The following is a 7,552-nucleotide window of genomic DNA, read 5'->3' as shown; positions in this document are numbered from 1 at the left end:
AAACAACTGGAATTGAGATCTTTAGAAAAGGATAGGAACAAACTACACAGGAGAAATGGGAAATGTTGGAACAATACATACAGGGGAGGAATGAGGTTTAAAAGAAGTTAGGACTTAAATGAGCTATGTAATGTCTGACTGACAATGATTGGGTAGATTATAAGTGATGTAGAATGTTTGCAACCAGGAGGGTGTGTCAGTCTGGTTTGAGATGTGAAATGCTTGCAACTACAATTTTTTGTTGTAATTTGTTTTATTTATATATTTACATAAATATAAATGTATGATTGCCTATGTCATAAGTGATGGTTTTAAAAAAAATTTAAAAGGGGCAGGAATTGAATAATTTATGTAATGTTGCTTAGGTTATATGATATATAGCAATATATGTGAAGTATAATGTTTGCAAATGTGAACTTGTTAACACAGTTTGATTATTTTTATATAAATGTAAATTTGCCTATGCCATAAGTGATAATTCAATAAAGGTGCTTAAAAAAAGTACTTTTTAAGATGTGTCTGTGTGTGTTAATATTAATATCCCTACTGAAAAAGCCAGCTACACAATAGCATCACTTAATGCTGGTTCAACTACAGGATTTGGGTGGTGGGAGGGCAAAGAATAAAGCAGGTGAAGGGTAATATAGAAAAATAGGAGGGTGGCCTAATGGTTAAGGTGTTTGCCTTACAAACACAAGGTGCAGGGTTGGAGTCTCACAAAGGATAATTGGCTAGGCTTAAAATGGCTCACCAGTGCAGTTAGCCTAGTACTAATCTATGAACCTATGAACTCTGCAGGACAAAGCAAATTTAAAAACATCTTTTAAATGAAATACATTATTCAGAATTTACAAATTACCATGTAAAGGCTGGGCAGGGGTGTCCTGACAAAGTCTGAGTGTCACAGCATCTTATTCCTCTGACTGTTGCAAGTAGAAGCTCCACATATGACCAGCAATTATGACCAGGTCACTGACCATAAATTCAGTTTGTGATTTTTCAAAATAGATTAAAAAAAAAAAAAATCACCTCACAGCACACTATGCATAATATGCAACACAATCAAAATCCTATGTAAAGTGCAATTAATAAAGAGGTCAACTTACTGTGATCCTAAAAAAGTATCCTCCAGAAGGAACTGATGTTGATACCATCAAATTTCTTTAGTTGCTACTTAGGCTGGTCTGCTTCATGATATGTAAAAATTAGGTGCTCCTTAAAATAGATAACGGAAGTTAGTTTTCTACTCTTACATCCAACATATCAACACAGTTTAACTTAATACAAAATAGTATCATCCTACACAGTATTACCATTCTTTATCGGTATTCTTAATCTTTAGTTCATAGAACAGACAACAATGAAATCAAGAAAATGCTTTGTTTAAGCACAACAACCCTGTTACTTTTTGCCTGCAAACCCAATTATCTAAGTATGGGAAACTAAAAACAAATTAAAATGTAATTTAAACACAGGTAGCTTATTTTATAGCCTAGCTGTGATCTTATTTCAGCCATCATTTGGCACGGATTAGTTGTAGCAACCAGACATAACTCACCTGAGTATTTTGTCTAAGTGGTACACAGCACATAATGCATGCACAGTTGTGGAAATTAGTTTAAGTAAAGAAAAATGTCCTGTGTTTCAATACTGTGTTATACCACGAAACGTAATTTAAGTAACCAAGTTCTTCTAAACCTAAAATCCTAACCTTTAATCTTAATCTCACTCCTCTAACTCTAACCCACAAATCCAAAGGTGCTTTTAATGTCTCTTTTTTCCAAGTCTGCTTTATTACTGGACTAGTGGCATGAGTGGGACCGCTTTGGATATAGCATGACTAGTAAACTGCTTACGCACAGCATCCACTTGCTCACTACAAGTTGTCACTGTTCATCACGTTTAAGTTGCACACATTAGCATGTTACTTAACTCCATCTTAAAATAAAGGCGAAGCAATGTAACAACATTCTGGAAGTATCATACTTTGATAACGCTTCCAACATCTGTACCATGTCAGTTCCTAAATGTTAACTTTGTTTGGAGTATATTCACAAATGAACTACTATAATCAATCCTTTTGTCATGCTTGCTTCTACAAAGAACACAATGGTTGCAAGGGCCACTGTAGCAACTAAAGATGTGACCTTTTAAAATAATTACTGCTTTTTTTGATAATTTACCAAGACCACTATTGCCCATCACTATTACAATCACCCCTTTAACATCTTCAAACAAAGTCCACCACACTCTTCACCACTTATGCAAATGTACTTAAAATTGTTATACCAACTTTACATGAAGCAGCAACATGGGCAACAAGCAATGTCAAGCTACTAAATATAGTCTACGAAATATTATATATAACACAAGGTAATTCGCATTCAAAAATGTGAATAAGACTGTTGGTTTACCCGTATGTGCTAGAGGTAAATATAGATTACCTACAGGAGGCAGTCTGACTCCAAAACAAAAATATTCAGCTACTTAAAATGCACTATGGCTGCCACTGTTCTACTTCAGAAACAAGAGAAATGAAACCAACAAACTACACACTTTAAATAAAATTCCACCTTTCCAGACACACTAATGACTTTAGCAAAAGTAATATATTAAGAAAAAAAAATCATAAAACATTATCAGTACACAAGTGTCCTTATGTAATTAGTAACTTAAAAAGTAAAAATGAAGAGACGGCAACAGCACAGAAACAATGTACTGTGCAAGCGTTAACGTGTGCATGCAAGTCTGCACAACACATTACCAAGCAGTCCAAGGAAATTCACATCAACGGAAGATGATGAACCGAAAATGAAGTTCTGTAACATAGGGACATTCATTCAAAAAATAAACAGCGGTAACAGCACAAGTCAGAGAGTGGGTAATGCAGATTAACTCACAGCTTCCTGATCATTCAGGGCTTTTCATGATCAAACCATAATCAGCCATGCAGAAACCCCACATTGCCTACACCCAAGAACTAATTACTGCTTAAACATTCAACAAGTATGTTTTAAAACCAGTAAATGACCTGAAACCAAGTTTCTTATTTATTTATTTAACATCTGTTGATTGGGAAAGTCCGAGACTATGACAGAGCCTATTTTCAGCAGAGGCCCGAGAAGAAAACCTCCAGATGCAAGTTTTTGGAATGTTGCAGGAAAAGTACAGTGTTGTACCTACCATAAATGTAGATGTTCGAGTGTTCACACTGCTGCAGTCATTACACTTGGATTATCATGCCGTCAGGCGGTCCCGCAGTCGGCCCGAATTCCAAAGTCTTGGTCCGGCATCGGTTGCTGTCGCTTCTTCCCTGACGTCAGTGCGCCAGGGGTATACAAGATGCATCCAACATCATTTTCTTCAGTTTTTCTTGCCCCAGATGTCAGGTGCCCCCAAATAGGTAGGCAATACATATTGCTAATCAAAAATATACAATAAAAACAATACCTTTTGTTACCAGCAAATACACCCCAAGGGTTGTATAGGTTAGAAGGGTATAGATAAGTCTAGCTAGTTCAGAGAGGATGGAGGGCGGGTAACCTGGACTGCAGCAGTGTGAACACTCGAACATCTACATTTATGGTAGGTACAAAACTATACTATGTTCATAGTGTTACCCTGCTGCAGTCATCACACTTGGGTAGAATCCCAAAGCTGAGGTTGGGTGGCTGGTCTATAAAGAGTTAGAATTGGCTATGAGGCCCTGCAGAACTGCAGTGGCAAATCCTGCTCTGGATTTAGAGTAAAGAGGCAGGTGGTAATGCTTGGTAAAGGTGTGCACTGAACTCCAAGTTGCAGCCTCCAAAACTTCCTTGGTAGGTACACCTCTGAGAAAGGCTGTTGAAGTGGCTGTTGCCCTGGTGGAATGTGGCCTAATGTTATTTGGGACTGATTTTCCATGCTGTGTGTAGCAGTACCAAATGCAGTGTCCTATCCATTTGGATATAGTCTGCTTTGAGATAGCCTTGCCCTGTGATCCTGCAGCATATGCTACAAACAGTTGCTCAGTTTTCCTGAAAGCCTTTGTTTTGTCCAAGTAGAAGCGTAACTGCCTGTGTATGTCCAAAGAATGCAGAAGTTTCTCCCCTTTATTCTGGGGGTTTGTATAAAAAGTTGGCAAATGGATGGTTTGGTTAAGAGCCACACTAGATACCGCCTTTGGCATAAAGGTAGGGTTTGTTATTAAAGATACCCTGTCCTGATGAAAAATTATAAAAGGTTCCACTGCCATTAATGCCTGTAGCTCTGAGACTCTTCGTGCTGAAGTTACTGCCAGGAGCAGAACTGTTTTCCATGATAAAAATTTTAGATCGGCTGTATTGGCTGGCTCAAAAGGTTGTAGGGTCAGTTTTTCCAAAACTAAATTGAGGTCCCAAGTTGGTGTTGGTGCTCTCCGGGGCGACCTTATGTTTTTGGCCCCTCTGAGGTACTGCTTTAGCAAGGGATGAGAGAATAAAGGAGGATACGTGTTGTAATGTGCTGAAATGGAAGAGGCGTGGATCTTAATTGATGAGAAGGATAGGCCTCTGTCCAGCATCTCAGTTACATATTGTAAAATCTGAGGAATGTTTGGAACAAGAGGGTCAAGGCTTTGAGCCTGGTTCCAGGTGCAGAATCTCTTCCATTTTTCTGAGTAAGCTTTCCTGGTGCTAGGCCTCCTGGCCTCCAAAATTACATCCATCACAGCTTTAGAGAGAGGTGTTGTCTAGTTGACTAATGTATCTGCCATGCAGCCAGGTTTAAGGTTTTGAGCTGACTGTGCAGGATCTGATTGTTTTGTTGAGTCAGAAGGTGTGGAATTTGAGGCAAAATCCATGGTGGGCCTTGAGCCAGGTTCCATAAGATAGGGTACCAGTGCTGGCGTGAACAGCCTGGAGCAATTAGGATCATCTCTGTTTTTTCTTGTCTGGCTTTTAGGAGTACCTTTGAAAGGAGAGGCAGTGGCGGGAAGGCATAAACTTTTAGGTTTTTCCAGCTGAATAGAAGAGCATCCACTTTCCATGCTTGTGTGTGGCAAGTCCTTGTGCAGAATTTTTGTAGTTGGCAATTCAGTGGGGAGGCAAAAAGATCTATGTCTGGGCATCCCCACTTTTGCGTTACCATGCTGAAGATTTGTGGATTCAATTTCCATTCGTGAGGGTCCATGATATTTCTGCTTACGTCATCTGCTAGAGTATTTTTCTTTCCTGGCAGGAATTGTGCTTGCAGGTGAACTTGAAATGTTAGAGCTGTGTTCCACAAGGTCATGGCTTGCCTGCAGAGGGAATAAGAATGAGTGCCCTTTGCTTGTTTATGTACCACAACCACATTACTGTGGTGTTGTCTGTCTTTAGTAATAATTGTCCTGGATGTAGAAGGTCCTTGAAAGCTGTTAGGGCATTTTTAACAGCCAACATCTCTTTTTGATTGATGTGAAGATGCATCTGGTCTGTGGTCCACTTGCCCTGAATGCATTTTCCTGACAGGCGTAATACAAAGCATCTGTTGTTAGAGTTTGCCTGGCTGTGGGTTGGGTAAAAGGCAAACCCTTGTTGAGGTGACATGCCTGTGCCCACCATCGAAACTCCTGTTGTAGTCAGGGAATCATTGGTATTACTGCTTCTAAACTGTGAGAGTGTTGAGTCCAAACACATTTCAGGTACCACTGTAACTTCCTCATAAGCAGTCTGGCATATGGTATTAGTAGTATGCAAGATGCCATGAATCCCAGGGCCTGCAGAATTTGTCTTGCAGGGAGATGGGACTTTCTTGCCAGCAATTGAAAATATGGAGTTAGTTGAACTTGTTTGTCTGGCGTGAGATAAGCTATCTGGGCCGTTGTATTTAAGCTGGCACCCAGGAATATAATCTGTTGCGAGGGCACTAGTTTTGACTTCTTTTCGTTTACTGTGTACCCTAGAGAAATGAGCAACCTTTTTACAAATGCCAGATGCTGTAGAAGAATGTCCTTTGTCTCTGCTTGAATGAGGCAGTCATCCAGATATGGATATATATGAATCCCTTTTTGTCTGCAAAACGCAATTACTGGTGCCAGGCACTTTGTGAAGACCCTGGGCGCAGTAGATAAGCCAAAGGGCAGTGCAGAGAATTGGTAGCGCATTGTACCAGCTTTGAATCTGAGGTATCTTAATTTTGTCTGATAGGGACATGCAGGTATGCCTCTTTGAGGTCCAGAGTAACAAGCCAAGCCTTCTTGCCCAGCATGGGTAGAAGCTGCTGTAATGTCAACATTTTGAATTTCGGAATATCCAGCTAAGTATTCAGAATTGAAAGGTCTAGTATGGGCCTCCAGGCCTTGTCCTTTCTGGGGACCAGGAAGAGACTTGAGTAAAATCCTTGTCCTTGTTCCTGTTGTGGTACTTTTTGAATAGCTCTCATATCCATGAGGGCTGAAATTTGTTTTTGTGCCTCTGCCCATTGATTTTGTGGCAGGTCTGGCATTCCTTTTAGCCTTGGTAAAGTATGAAAGTGGAATCTTTAACCTTGAGACACAATATTCAGGACCCATTTGTCTTGGGTGATTGCTTGCCAGTTTTGAGTAAAAAGTGCTAGTTTCCCCCCCCAGGGGGCTTCCAAAAGGGACGTGCTTGGCGTACGAAGGGGAAAGTCATTGTGATTGTTTCCTGTAGGGTTGAGACTTGTCCTCACCACCTTTTGGGGATGAGGTGCCCCACTGTCATCGTCTGTTTGAGCCTTGAGGTTGAGATCTGCCTCTTGGGCGTCTGTATCTGCCCCTCTGTGGCCTGTCTGACACTGGAAAGAACCAATTCTTTGTTGGCCAATTTCTGCTAAATCGAGGTGGCTGTACCTGTAAGAAATCCTTGACTGTTTGCATAGATTTAGCTTTCTCCTCCATTTTCTTTAACACCTCTTCTGCCTTAACATCAAACAAAGTATCATGCTGTAAAGGAGCATCCAATAATTTTGCCTTAACATGATCAGGTAAACTTTGTTCTTTTAACCAAGCATGTCTTTGAATCACAGAACCTGTAACTGCGGCTCTACAAGAGGCCTCTAAAGAATCAAAACCACATTGCAGAGTATGTTTTCCCACCTGTTCAACTGCATGCAATAAATCTTGCATTTGTTTACAATCAGGAGCTTCTGAGCTTGCAAGCATTTTCTGTTTTAACTGAGCCATTAAATATTGTTGGTACTTAAGCATGTGAAACTGGCAATTTAAAGCTCTTACTGCCAAAGCTGCAGAAGTGTATACTTTCTTCCCCCATCTATCCAAAGCTCTGGAATCTCTGTCAGAGGGTACTGGATTTTTCGCAATGGAAGCCTTAACCCCTTTTGGACCCTGGGAAATAGTTTCTGGAGCAGCAGAAGGGTTTTTGTAAAGAAACTTGTGAGAGTCGGGGACTCTATAATACCTATCTGGCTTGGCTGGAGCAGGGGGCAAAGAGTCAGGTGATAAACTGGATTCGGAGAACACATCATCCACAATATCTAGCATAGGCGGAATAGCCAGGGGCCTGTGTTGAGGAAATACCTGAGCCTTTTCTTGGATTCTGAGTAATCCTGGCTTTCGAAAATGGAAATGCTC

The 7,552-nt window shown here is 40.4% G+C and overlaps 1 long non-coding RNA gene across 1 annotated transcript in view; it reads right to left on the bottom strand.

Moving 5' to 3' along the window:
- Positions 1-1,109: 1,109 nt before the first annotated feature.
- The window catches only part of LOC122795740, a 602,006-nt gene continuing 595,563 nt past the window's right edge, over positions 1,110-7,552 (bottom strand). Inside the window, exon 3 of the long non-coding RNA XR_006363853.1 lies at positions 1,110-1,215. This is a non-coding gene — a long non-coding RNA (uncharacterized LOC122795740). The remainder of the gene's footprint in view (positions 1,216-7,552) is intronic.

This window comes from Protopterus annectens, chromosome 2.part2 (genome assembly GCF_019279795.1).
Source record: "Protopterus annectens isolate FY-2018-M chromosome 2.part2, PAN1.0, whole genome shotgun sequence".
NCBI lineage: Eukaryota > Metazoa > Chordata > Ceratodontiformes > Protopteridae > Protopterus > Protopterus annectens.
The sequence above is the reverse complement of the archived record's forward strand: the minus strand, read 5'-3'. Positions and strand labels throughout refer to the sequence as shown.